This window comes from Sander lucioperca, chromosome 6, assembly GCF_008315115.2.
Source record: "Sander lucioperca isolate FBNREF2018 chromosome 6, SLUC_FBN_1.2, whole genome shotgun sequence".
Lineage (NCBI taxonomy): Eukaryota > Metazoa > Chordata > Actinopteri > Perciformes > Percidae > Sander > Sander lucioperca.
Window position 1 is genome coordinate 21,397,189 of NC_050178.1, and position 14,873 is coordinate 21,412,061.

General features: G+C 40.0%; 1 long non-coding RNA gene across 1 annotated transcript; it reads left to right on the forward strand.

The window, feature by feature from the left end:
- Nucleotides 1-4,056: 4,056 nt before the first annotated feature.
- On the forward strand, nucleotides 4,057-14,871 carry LOC116052974. The gene is made up of 3 exons (XR_004105715.2): nucleotides 4,057-4,178; nucleotides 5,784-5,891; nucleotides 14,840-14,871. It is a non-coding gene; the product is annotated as an uncharacterized LOC116052974 (long non-coding RNA).
- The last annotated feature ends 2 nt before the right edge of the window (nucleotides 14,872-14,873 follow it).

Below are 14,873 nucleotides of genomic sequence, written 5' to 3' on the forward strand. Positions count from 1 at the left end.
CTAATATCAGTTGGACACAATTTTATTCCTCCACTTTTGCTATAATAACTCATAATGGTCATTTTGGGGTTTTAAAAAAAAATGAATTAAGAGCAAAGTATGAATATCAACATACCGGTATGTTTTCCGCTAAAAGGAGTTGGATGACACGACGGCGTCGTCGCAATCCTCTCATTGTCGCGAAAAACAGAGGGCAAATACAAGCAACAATAAAAACAATCGCATTCATTTTGAAGAACAAAGCAGAAAATGTAATTTTCGCGGGCGACAATAGGTGGCGGGAATGCTCTACCCTGGGTACAATTCTCATTTTCACAGAAGAAGAAAGAGGAGGACTGCGATGTTTTGATCGTCACTTCCGGTAAGTACATAAGACAGTGCGCGATTTGAGACAACACTCCCCCGTCAAATTTTACGCACTATGCAAGTAAGTACATAGTGTACGAAGGGAAGTGCGCGATTTGAGACACACTAAGGGTGTCCCAGAGGTCTTCCAGGTCGAGCTGCAGTGTGAGAAACCCTCCAATCAGAGCAGTCCAGTACGTAAGTCTTTCACTTTTTCATTTTCATATTGTGTTGAGTTCAGGGATCAGAGAGTCTGTCTGTTTTCTCTCCATGTTAGTTATCTGCTCAGCCAGCTGCTGGAACTTCACACTGTGCTATTACTACTTTTACTGCAGTAACATGTCATCACTGTGCTATTAGTACTTTTACTGCAGTAACCTGTCATCAATGTGACAGAAAAGCTGTCTCATTGAGTCTGTTGGAGGTTTGATTCCCTCCCACATTAATATGTTTGTGTTGAAGACTTCACTGTTGGTATCAGTGAGGAAAGAAGACAGAGGGGGGATGGATTTCATATTTTAGGAAACATGTTCAGCTTGTGTAATGAGTAGTCAGTGTCTACAGTCATTACATCTTTCAGTCAGTAACGGAGCATCAACAGCAGTCATTTTATTGTGAAAATCTGCTCCTGTTGCAGCCCTTCCTGCCTGCTTCCTGACAGGTGGAGCTGGGACTCATTCCAGGGAACAGCTCACCTGTGTCAGAGATTTCTCTCCAGGTGGAGAGTTACCCTCTTCTTCATCACCTCTTTGGACTGTTTGAAGAAACTGTAAGTATCTGTTTGGTACTTTAACAAGACGTTAGTCTTTGGTCTCTTCAGGGTTAGTTTCTGGCTCTGTAATGTTAAATATAATGTTTCTACTTCTCTTCTTATTCCCTGAGAAAGTTTGGACGACTCTTGTGTTGAAGATAAATCTACATGTTGGTGATTTACTGGAATCAAACAGCTGAGCTTTATTTCCTTTCTCCAGCTGTCAGAAAACAAACCGTCGTCTCCATCAGAGTAAAGAGAGACACAACACAACTCTAATGGTTCTGCTACAAGGGTCAGGGTTCAAGGTTCAAAGTTCAGCTTTATTGTCATTATACAACAGAAATGTCCAATAAAATGCAATCGTCACTTACAGTGAGCAATGGGAGTTAATAAGTTACTTAGGTAATTATATATTATTATATTGTATATTTTAGCCCAGGAAGACACAGAGAGAGAGAGAGACAGAGAGAGAGAGACAGAGAGAGAGAGAGAGAGAGAGAGAGAGAGAGAGAGAGAGAGAGAGAGAGACTATCCGTGCGTTCATGGACATCGGAAAAACGTTTTTCCGAGTGAAAACGTCATCATTCACATCCCTTCCTGTCGGAATCAGAGGTGGGAAACTCGGGCTAGATTTTGCTAACCGAGTTTCCCAGTTGGTGACGCGTTGTTGACAACTGACGTTTGATGTAGGCGACTTTGGTTCACTGAACATATTTCAATGACAATAAACTGTTTATTGTGGACAAACGCCTCTGCTGAGAAACATACACAGACATAACATGTTTCAAATTATTCATAGATAGGCCTATGTATAAAAAAAAAACAACACATTATCCGTGTCCTTTCCTGTTCGTTGTCCTGCAGATAACACAAACACCTGACGATGTGCTGTTTGTATGCTCGCATAAGAAAACAGCAGCAAATTATTGTGGCCTCTATGTTTTCACCATGTTTTCACACACCTGATGCTCAAGGCTACGGCCAACAAGTTGTTATGCCAAACGCCAATATAACAGAAGAAGAAGAACACGCATCCCGACCATCCTAACCATGTGAACACTGGTAGTCGGAAAAACAACGTAATCACGGGGGCGGTCCCTGTCATTCCGAGGTGGCATGAACGCGCCAAGAGACAGAGAGAGTGACAGAGATATGTACACATCATATTCAAATAGAGTAGGTGTAGACTACACTCTCAGCAATCATTTGGTGCGACATTGGCAAAAAAAAAACTTCTGACGTCTAAATTCCTGCATTCAGATATATTAGTATGCACAAATTGAAGTTGTTGTTTTGTTGTCAAAATGTTGTAGGTTTCCATAGAATGAAGCCTTAGTTCGACGCTCTTCTAAATTTCCTCGTCTTAATCCACATTAAAAAATCCCCAGGACCACACAGTAAAAGTTTAACTATTTACTTTTACACAAGAAAAAATACAACAGTGCAAAATCCACTTCCAAAAAAATGATCCAGAGAGCCAGAGAGAGAAGGTGAGAATGGTAAAGGAAATTGTTGTATACCAATTAGCAAAACATAAATTACTGCATTTAGGCTACTATAAACGTCCGTATTTATTTGAAGGAGAACACAAAACTCAGGAGGCAGGTAACACTTAAAAATGTAAATATATAGAATATAATGCAGTAAGAATGCTTTTACATCAGGGACCTGAGCCCAAATCTGCTCTCTTTTAATTAAAGAAATTCTTGGTTGACTAACTATCAAACGATTTGATGGACTAATGGATAGTTGATTTAATGGACAGGTCTGTAAAACAGAGTTTCTCCTCAAAGACTCATGCTAAAGCTCCACTTTAAATCCTGTTTTTACATTTGATACACAGGACAGAAAGGTGAGATTGATTGTCATAATGGAGTCTTGTCTCCATTAGAGGACAGAAAGGTGACTTTAGTCCTGGAGTCTTTACAATGTTCCTGTTCTCCCAGAAAGATAATGAATGACAGAGCAGGATGAGCAGAGAGCAGAAATCATTCAGTGAAGCGCTTCAGACTTTATTTTCTGCTTGATAGCTTCTAGTTTCTCCAGCAGCGTCTGTTTCTGGAGATTAAAAAGTGGTCTTCCTCTCTTTAAGACCCTGCTGAACCTGAACCTGAACCCAGCTGTGTGTCCATGAAGAGTGACCGGTCCATGGAGACACCACTACTTAAAAAAAATAAGGTGACCTGTAAGAGAGATTAAAATGAAGAAAATTGTGAGGGAGCGAATTCAAATGCAGTTGAGGAGAATTGAAATCGAAAGAAGACTGAGGTGAGTTGTTCTGAAACCTCCAACAAACTAGAAGTAGTGTTGTCTCATTGGGTGTGTGGTCTTCTTGTAGAGGGTCTCTGTGTTTCCAGCCCACTGTAGCCTGTCGTCCAGGTGAACTCTGGGATATCTATGGCCCTGTTTTAGCCTGGTATTAAAACCTGATCTGAGTGATCGGTCAGACCCCCCCGGCTCTCTGTTCCCTGCTAGTACCTGGAAAAGGTGGCCATCGGTATATTATAACCTTTTAGTTTCATAAAACGTCTCCTAATTCACCAGTATGTAGGATATTACTACACTACACTGTACTATTACTACAGACATTCCTGCTTGTATGTCTCCTTTAGTTATTTATTAGCCTCTCATTGGCAGATCTCTACAGCTCTGAGTGAACTAGGGAGCTGATTAGTCAAAGCAGCGGCTGTGAAATGGTTTCATTTACTTTATGAAGTCAGCAACATTACAAAACATTTGAGAGAACCAACTCCTCCTGGACAGCATTGGCATCTTATTAAAGTAGAATCTTATAAAGGATATTTGTATTGATTTTAGTCAACGTGTTTCTGTCAGAAAGTCATTATTGGCATTTATTTTTAATAATTAGGCTTATATACATATTTATCTCAATTACCTATTTTCAAAATTATGTTATGCAAGGAGTCTTTAACTGAACATGTGATCTTCAATAAATGTGTTTTTCTATCAGGATCAGACCAGAGTCTCCTGAATCTGGATATGCATCCAGCTGTGTGTCCTTTGAGAGTGACTGGTCAAAGGAGGATGGGATTAATTTTAAACGTGTTTCTGACAAAAAGTAAGTGTTATTAGCATTCTGTTGTTAATAATTGTGAATGCTGATTCAACAGCATTCACAGTATTTTCATTCTTTTTTTTTTTTTTTCTTCTTCTTCCGTACGTTTTTTATCAAAATGTTCTGCTGTTTGAGGACATGATGCGACCTCTTCAACTTTTTTCTGCTATTTATACTGTTTTAAATATTAAGCTTTTTTTTACATTCAAGTCATTGAGAGCAGGCTTCGAATCCTTCAAATCGTCTTCTGCTTTAAAATGTATCTCCTCCTACATTCTTTCACCTACAGACGTGATTCAAACTTTAAACCATTAATGGAAAATCAGCTATTCAGGATATATTCAGTGTATATTTTGTATGTTTTGATATATTTTACAGTTTTTGTGAAATCACTGTTTAAGTTTAGTGTTCATTTCAGGCATTTTTTGCATTTATAATGGCTGTGTATTGCGTGACTTACAGTGGGTGATGTCATCGCTAGAGCACGGAGCCTTGAGAAAGTAATCTTAGTCTCTTCTCTATAACTTGCTCTCACACCCACAATTTTCACTTGTCATACACCATTCATACATGAAAACGTAGATATTCTTGTCTACTTTCAGCTACTGTGCTCATGTAAGCTATGGGGTTTGCTGTTTTTGAATTATCTGCCTCAGAGCGACAAGACGGTCTGTAAATCTCTCATTGACCATAATGTTTTTTATCCTAATTCTCTCTTGAGCCAAAACCCAAACGAAGAGTATTTTGAAACTGCGATTTCAGAGTCATTTGTTATTTTTAGTCATTTGTTACAATTTATATACCAATATGTTCGCAAAGGCCTTGTGGCGCTCACGATGAGATAATTTCACTGATGCCACCTATAGCTTAAGCTGTCTGAGCCTTCTTTTGACAGCTCGTTCTCAGTGTCTCTTAATGGGAGCAGTCTAACAACAGGTGATATGGACGTTAGCTGATTACAGATATCAAAGGGATCTCCGCTGTGTTTACAAACATGGTCACTGATTAGTAAGCATGATGCAGCACTTTTGCCAGACAGTCAAATTGCAACTACAGACAGTAATATGAACATTAACAGAACATCACGCACACTCGCTCTCTGTTCCCCGCTGGTACCTGACAAAAGTGGCCACCGGTATACAATAACCTTATTAGTTTCATAAAACGTCCCCACATTCACCAGTATGTAGGATAATACTACACTACACTGTACTATTACTACAGATATTCCTGCTTTTATGTCTCCTTTTGTTACTTATTAGTCTCTCATTGGCAGATCTCCACAGCTCTGAGTGAACTAGGGAGCTGATTGGTCAAAGCAGCGGCTGTGAAATGGTTTCATTTACTTTATGAAGTCAGCAACATTACAGAACATTTCGGAGAACCAACTCCTCATGGACAGCATTGGCATCTTATTAAAGTAGAATCTTATAAAGGATATTTTTAATTGATTTTAATCGTGTTTCTGTCATAAAGTCATTATTGGCATTTATTTTTAATAATTAGGCTTATATACATATTTATCATAATAATATATTTTCTCAGTTATGTTATGCATGGAGTCTTTAACTGAACATGTGATCTTCAATAAATGTGTTTTTCGATCAGGACCAGACCAGATTCTCCTGAACCTGGATATGCATCCAGCTGTGTGTCCTTTGAGAGCGACTGGTCAAAGGAGGATGGGATTAATTTTAAACGTGTTTCTGACAAACAGTAAGTGTTATTAGCTTTCAGTTGTTAATAACTGTGTGGATGCTGATTCAACAGCATTCACAGTATTGTTTTTCTTGTTGTCTTGACTTCTTGTTATTGTTATACTTCCGTACATTTTTTGGTTTTCTCTAACTTCTGCATACGTTCAGCTACAACAAACATTCAAATATCACAATGTTCAGCTCTTTGAGGACATGATGGGATGTCTTCAACTTTTTTCTGCTATTTATACTTTTTTAAATATTGCGCTTTATTATTTTTTTTACATTCAAGTCATTGAGAGCAGGCTTCAAATCCTCTTCTGCTTTAAAATGTATCTCCTCATACATTCTTTTACCTACAGGCGTGATTCAAAGTAGAGGTCAACCGATTAATCGGCCGATTTTTGGCATTTTTTTACATAATCAGCATCGGCCAATATCCCAGTATATCAAGCCGATTAATAAGCAGGCGCATCTGCGGGCAGCCTAGTGTTAAAAACATGAATAGGCGACATTTTTTACAGCGCGCCCAGACCAGCTGCCTCCAGCCCCTCCCCTCGTGAATTCTTGCGAAGTGTGTCTCGCACAGTCACTTCAGGTTCAGATGCTACCGTTAGCAGTAGCATGTTGCTGATGTTCTTGCCTTGGGATTAACTGTACTAATAAAACCGTACAAAAATACCGCGGCCACATCGCTGTGGAAGCTCCCGAATATCATTTATCAGAGTCTGGTTGTTACCCCTGTCCGTGGCAGTCTCATCCACTCCTATAACGGAGCTAACTGGAGCTAACCGCTAACGGAGCTAATCGTTGCTAACAGAGCCTTCAGTTCTCCGTGCCTGTATCCGTTAACTGCATCTATGGACTCGAGCACGAATAAAACCCTCAATTTTATTAAATTGGCTGGACGAGTTTTAAATTACAACCAAGAGTTGTTTGAATGACAGAGATCTGCTCAGATAAGATCCTAATGAGAACAACAGGACATGTAACAGTAGGATCCCCAAAACACAGATAAAACACTTCAACAAATGAACAATGATCTAACAAACAAGGGGAACAAGAACTGACTTTAGAGAGCCCTAGCCTTATGTGATTCAACAGGAGTTAGGAGGAAATAGTGTTGAGATTAATAATATGTCACTTTCTGTGAAGCAGATTTGTATTCTCAGAAGTTTAATAAATGCTGCTAAGTGCACTAAACTTTATTTTTTCATTGAAAGGTTTATTTGACAAAGTTTATTTTCTTCTTACCTGTTTCGTTTATTTAATAGGCCTATATTTTTCATACATTATTTATACAATATAGGCTACAGTATGTTTTTACATTATACATTTTTAATTTAAGTATAGGCTACAAGTGTAGATTGGTGAAGTGTTCAATAAATATTTTTGTTGAGAAATTCTGTGTATATTAGTGTTACATTTTATCTTTCAAATAGAGGTTTAAAAACAAGCACATACCGGCCAAATATCGGCCAAAATAAATTGGCAGCATTAATCGGCCATCGGCTGACCCTCATTTCTAAAGATCGGCATCGGCATCGGCATCAGCATCGGCCAGAGAAAAACCATATCGGTCGACCTCTAATTCAAACTTTAAACCATTCATTGAAAATTCAGCTATTCAAGATCTATTTATTATTATTTATATTATCTATTTTTTGCATTTATAATGGCTGTGTATTGCATGACTTATAGTGGGTGATGTCATCACTAGAGCACGGAGCCTTGAGAAAGTAATCTTAGTCTCTTCTTTATAACTTGCTCTCACACCCACAATTTGTACTTGTCATACACCATTTAATTTATGAAAACGTAGGTATTCTTGTCTACTTTCAGCTATTGTGCTCATGTAAGCTATAGGGTTTTTAGTTTTTGAATTACCTGCCTCAGAGTGACAAGACGGTCGGTAAATCTCTCATTGACGATAATGTTATTTATCCTCATTCTTTCTTGAGCCAAAACCCAAACGAAGAGTATTTTGAAACTGCGATTTCAGAGTCATTTTTATTTTCATCTACACAATTTATATACCAATAACTTTGCAAAGGCCTTGTGGTGGTCACGATGAGATCCTTTCACTGATGCCACCTATAGCTTAAAGGGGTGATAGAATGATTATATGGTATGTAACATTGGTTGGGCTGAAAATTGCCAGAATGCTATTTTATGGGCCTTTAACTACCCTGTGAATAGGGCCCTATTTATAACAAGAGCTTTTCATCCAAATATGGTATGCTTATGAATATTTAGATGAGCTGTGCACTGATTGGTTGACATACAGATACATTGGAGACGAGACAGCAGGTCTCATATTTCAGACACTGCAATGTTTCGTTACTAAATTCACTTCTGAGACTTTTTTATGCGAGAAATCAACTATATAAAGCTTAAATATGGGCCATTTCATGAAAATTGATGGCTAATTGCAAATTTGGTAAGACGTGTCAGATTTCAGGAGGTCCACACAGTCTGACGAGACAGCGGCAGGCCAGCTGCGCTCCATACACAGGAGAAAGTCACCATTTCTGGGTTACTGGACAACGGGGGCTCGGGGCTCCGCGGAGCTGGCTGCCGGCATAACTATAGTATATTTACAGTTTGAATTCCATCACGCCACTTATACAACAACTACCCTAAGGTCTTACAAAGCTAACGCTTGTGTCCGATTTCAATTGAATGCATTTTATGAATTTCGTTAGCTGCTGGTGTCCCTGCAATCCTATGGGTAAAGATCGCGGCTAGCTGCAGGCCCTGTAGCTCCGTCAGGGCCTCGGCATTTTGTAGTCCAGTAACCCAGAATCGGTGACTTTGCGCGGATATGGAGCGCCGCGGACTTCCCTTCGTGACAGAGATCCAGCTAGCTCACAGCGAGCCGGGTCTATGAAGCAGGACACGCCAGGCGGCTAGGCAGCACCGGCAGCTGTCACGTTAGCCTGCTGAGCTCCTGCTGAACTGCGACACACAGTTGGACAAAATTTGCAATTAGCCATAAATGTTCGTAAAACGGCCCATATTTGACCTCTACATAGTTGATTTGTTGCATAAAAAAAGTCTCAGAAGTGAATTTAGTAATTAAATAGCGGACCTCTGGAGATCTGCGTGACCTGCTATTCAGAAGACTAAGCTGACCTCAGGTCAGTGGTGTAGCCTATGCAAATGTTGGGGCGTGACAAAGACTAGGAGTTGAGATGCTTACGTCAACTTTTATGGGATTTTGAGGTTCTATGAGGTTCTATGTATGTTCTATTTACCCTCCAAACTGTCGTTTTTCAACTATGACAAGGTAAAATTGGTTTTGCATTCTATCACCCCTTTAAGCTGTCTGAGCCTTATTTTGCTCATTCTCAGTGTCTCTTAATGGGAGCAGTCTAATAGCAGGTGATATGGACGTTTGCTGATTACAAAGATCAAAGGGACCTCCGCTGTGTTTACAAACATGGTCACAGCATTTTTGCCAGACAGTCAAATTGCAACTATAGACAGTAATATGAACATTAACAGAACATCACGCACAGCTGCTCTCCGTTCCCTGCTGGTACCTGGAAAAGGTGGCCACCGGTATACAATAACCTTATTATTAGTTTCATAGAACGTCCCCACATTCACCAGTATGTAGGATATTACTACACTACACTGTACTATTACTACAGACATTCCTGCTTTTATGTCTCCTTTTGTTATTTATTAGCCTCTCATTGGCAGATTTCCACAGCTCTAGGGAACTGAGTGGTCAAAGCAGAGGCTGTGAAATGGTTTCATTTACTTTATGAAGTCAGCAACATTACAAAAAATTTGAACTCCTCCTGAAGAACAGTGGCATCTTATTAAAGTAGAATCTTATAAAGATATTTTTATTGATTTTAATCAACATGTTTCTGTCAGAAAGTCATTATTAGGGTCCGAGTGCCGACAGCGGTGAGGGCTCTATTAAAACTGAAGGAATAATTATTAGGTCCCGAGCGCCGACAGCGGCGACGGCCCTATTGGAATTGAAGGAATTATTTTCCCGTCAAATGAATTGCCTTGTTGAGGGGCTTAATGTGGATTTGATTCGATTGTTAAAGTACGACGTGGAAATGTCCAAAATCGTACTAATTTCGAACATTGAAATAAAAATGGCAGACTTCCTGTTGGGTTTAGGGTATGGCTCCAATGACGCTTTCTGTACATCTTGACATGCTTCATATGTGTACCAAGTTTTGTGAGTCTGCGTTAAACGCACTGCAGGGGCTAAATTTTTCTTTACTTTGTAGGGGGTGCTAGCGAGCCATTTTTGTGCGACTATTCCCGAAACCCCTAAAATACGTACATTTTCACCAGACTTGATGCGACTGCCAAATTTGGTGCTCGGGATCTAATAATTATTCCTTCAGTTTTAATAGGGCCCTCGTCGCTGTCGGCACTCGGACCCTAATAATGACTTTCTGACAGAAACACGTTGATTTCATCCGATCAACTTCAAATTTGGTCTGTGCCATCTTAAAACGTTACAGATGAAAAGTTATCAAAAGAAAAACTTTTCATCATAGGGCATGGCCGTGGCGGGGTGGCCATTTTGTGCAACAGGAAGTAGGCCTAAAAGTCAAGGTGCTATACTTCCTCCTAGAGATTTCATCCAATGTACTTCAAATGTGGTCTGTACCATCTCAACACCTTAAAGATGAAAAGTTATTAAAAGAAAAACTTTTCATCAAACGGTGTGGGCGTGGCGTGGCGGCATTTAGCGATGAACGAGAAAGTGCCTGTAACTACAGTGTACATTGTCATATCTGCTTTAAATTTCCCACAATCAACAATTCAATTCAATTCAATTTTATTTATAGTATCAAATCATAACAAGAGTTACGCGAGACACTTTACAGATAGAGTAGGTCTAGACCACACTCTGTAATTTACAAAGCCCCAACAATTACAGTAATTCCCTCAAGAGCAAGCATTAGCAGTAGCTATTGCGACAGTTGCGAGGAAAAACTCCCTTTTAGGAAAAAACCTCAGACAGACCCAGACTCTTGGTAGGCGGGGTCTGACGGTGCCAGTTGGGGGTGTGATGAACAGTGGCAATAATAGTCCTAATAAAGATAATGGAACAGTGACTACAATGGTAGTCGTAGTAGTTCATGTCATAGTAGGGCACAGCAGGGTGTTACGGGGTGTAGTGTGGCACAGCAGAGCATGGGTGGACGCGGCAGGATGCGGCAGGACGCGGCAGGACGCAGCCGGACACTGCAGGGAATCGCAGAGCGTAGCAGGGTGTAGCAGGTCTACAGCGACAACTGCACCCAAGACCCAGGTCTTGGTGCCACCCTAATCCAAGGCGATATTCTGGGTGAAGAAGAAACATAAGGACTCCGGGGAGTAAACTCCCCATAGCTAGGTTAGTAACAAGCATTTCTGGGACAAGGATGCACACAAAAGGAAACAAGTGAAAAGAGAGAAGAGAGAGCAGCTCATTGTGTCATAGGAAGGAAGGAACTTCAGTCTAGAATTATAACAGCATAATTAAGAGAGGCAGGTTAAAGAGAGGTGCCGGATCGGGCTTGAACTCTCCCCTGCCGGATCGGGCTGTACTGGCCTGCCTCCCTCTACTCTCACTATATTATTGATTATAGATCTGATGACTATGAACAGAAGCAGAGAGAAGCAGGGGTGCTGTGTCTGCAGATATACACCCTGCCCCGCCGGTCTAGGCATACGCTGCATCTCCTCACTCCCTAACTATAAGATTTTGGAGAGAAAAGGAAGGTTAGATATAGGTCTACAGTTGGCTAAGACCTCAGGATCAAGGGTGGGTTTTTTCAGAATAGGTTTTATCACAGCTACTTTAAATGACTGCGTTACATAACCTGTTAATAAAGACATATTGATCATATCTAGTAATGAAGTGTTAACCAGGGGTAATGCTTCTTTAAATAGCCTCGTTGGAATGGGGTCTAAGAGACAGGTAGTTGGATTAGCTGAAGAGACCCTTAACATTAATTGTTGAAGGTCTATAGGAAAAAAGCAGTCTAAGTATGTATCAGGTCTTATCGTTTTCTCCAGCCCTCCTGTGCCCAATGGTGAGCCGTTAGAAGCTGTGGGCAAAAGGTGATGAATTTTATCTCTAATTGTTATAATTTTATCATTAAAGAAGGTCATGAAGTCATCACTGCTCAGAGCTATAGGAATAGATTGCTCAATAGAGCTATGACTCTTTGTCAGCCTGGCTACAGTGCTGAAAAGAAACCTTGGGTTGTTCTTATTTTATTCTATTAGTGTTGAGTAATAGTCTGATCTGGCATTTCTGAGGGCCCTCCTATAATTTTTCAGACTATCTTGCCAATCTACACAAGATTCTTCCAGTTTGGTGGAACGCCATTTACTTTCAAGTTTTCGTGAGATTTGTTTTAATTTGCGAGTTTGGGAGTTATACAAAGGTGCTAGTTTCCTTTGCAGCGCCATCTTCTTTTTGATAGGAGCAACCGAGTCTAAAGTAGTCCGTAGGCAGGCAGTAGCAGCGTCTACAAAGTTATCAATTTGGGAGGGACTAAAGTTAACATAAGGGTCCTCTGTTATATTAAGGCGTGACATTGAGTTAAATGCTGTTGGAATATCTTCCTTAAATTTAGCTGTAGCACTGTCAGATAGGCATCTAGTGTAGAATTTTTTATTTAATTTCGTATAGTCTGGTAGTAGGAATTTGAAAGTTATTAAAAAATGGTCTGATAATAAAGGATTCTGTGGAAATACTATTAAATCATCAATTTTAATGCCATATTCTAGCACAAGGTCGAGGGTGTGGTTAAAACAGTGCGTGGCCTCATGCACCCTCTGACTAAAGCCAATTGAATCTAGCAGTGAATTGAAAGCAGTACTAAGGCTATTGCTGTCAACGTCCACATGGATATTAAAATCACCTACAATAAGTACTTTGTCTGATTGAAGGACTACGCATGATAAAAACTCAGAGAATTCAGATAAAAATTCAGAAAACGGACCTGGTGCTCAGTAAACAACAACAAATATAATTGACTGTACTGTTTTCCATGTTGGGTGTTGAAGATTAAGAACAACGCTTTCAAAAAGTTATAATTAGGGCCCGAGCGCCGACAGCAGCGAAGGCCCTATTGAAACTGAAGGAATTATTATTATTACGGCAAATTAATTGCCTTTTTGAGGTGCTTAACCCTACCAGCCCTAAGGTCATTTTTACAGTTCATTTTCCGTCTGGTTTTATTTTCTAAAAAAGCTTGTAAAACATCAACCCTGTTGTGTACAGTCAATTTATGAACATCATTTTTTTCAGGAAAAACTGGGCTATTAGAATATTTGTGCTGCAGTGAGGTCACTTAATTGTAAAAAAGGTTGTATGACCTTAAAGACAAATAAATAAATAAAACGGAACATGAATCTCACAGATATATATTGATATCACAGACAGATCAATAAAAGTGAAGCCAATCTCCTGTCTAAATCAGTTCCCATATGTACTAGGAGTCACACTGTGAAGAAATAAATATTATAACTTATACAGTTGACTAAATATGTACAATTTTTCAAAAAAAGTCCAGACGCTTTTGCCCTCATGACATTCACTTATGCCAATAATCAAATAATAATGTCATTTTTATTGAAATCACACACACAGCAATGTTCTAAAACAGTTCTCCTATATATTTGGAGTCATGCAGTGCAAAAATAAACATAATGAACATTATAACTCATATAAAAGGACAAAATATTTACATTTCTTCAAAAAAGGCCCCCATTTATGCCAAATCTCAAAACAATCTTCTCTGTAGAACGGTAATAGAGGTGGAGTGATCCATCTTGACACTCTATAGCCTTTGTTCTCGCTTGAATTCGCTGGAGCGATCTATCTTTCCTCCCCACTCAGCAGAGACTTCCTTTTTTATTGGTAAAGGTTTGCCCCGACCCCTATGCTTTGGCCACGCCCCCTTTCACAGCGAATGAACTGTATGACGTAGAGTCTTGTGTGAGGTATCATTGAACTCAGCAGGGAGTTCCATTGTCATTGGTGACAATTTGCAGTGTCTAAGTGCCCCCTTTTATAACATTTGAACCATTTAAGGTAGAGTCCTGTGTGAAGTGTCATTGAACTCAGCAGAGAGTTCCTTCTTCATTGCTGATGATTTGGCCCGCCCCTTATGATTAAGCCACGCCCCCTTTCATAACTGACATAACATTTAAGGTAGTCTTGTGTGAGGTATCATTGGCAGAGAGTTTGTTTTTGATTGTAGATGGTTTGACCCACCCCCTTTGCTGTAGCCACGCCCCTTTTTATAGCTTATGACCCGTTTAAGGTAGACCCTTGTGTGAGGTATCATTGAACTCAGCAGAGACTTCCTTATTCATTGGTAACAGTTTGGCCCGCCCCCTATTCTTAAGCCACGCCCCCTTTCAGAACTGGTGACCCATTTCAGGTAGAGGTATCGTTGAACTCACCATAGAGTTCTCTTTTCATTGGTGACGATTTGCCCCGCCCTATATCCTTAAGCCACGCCCCTTTAATAACTAATGACCCGTTTCTTGTACACTATTGTGTCATTGTATTGTGAGTCAAGTATCATTGAACTCACCAGAGTGTTCCATTTTCATTGGTCATGATTTGGGCCACCCCCATGATTTAGCCATGCCCCCTTTCACAGCTAATGAACTGTACGACGTAGGGTCTTGTGTGAGGTATCATTGAACTCAGCAGAGAGTTCCCTTTTCATTGGTGAAGATTTGCAGTGTCTGAGTGCCGCGCAAATGCACAGTCGCAAGGAGTGGCGTCCGCCAGTAACCCCGACGCGTGCAGAGGCGCAAGGGCCCGTCCAACGCTGCATGCAGCTTTAATTGTCATTTATTTTTAATAATTAGGCTTATATACATATTTATCATAATAATATATATTATCAGTTGTGTTATGCAGGGAGTCTTAAACTTAACATCTGATATTCAATAAATGTGTTTTCCTATCAGGAACAGACCAGAGTCTCCTGAACCTGGATATGCA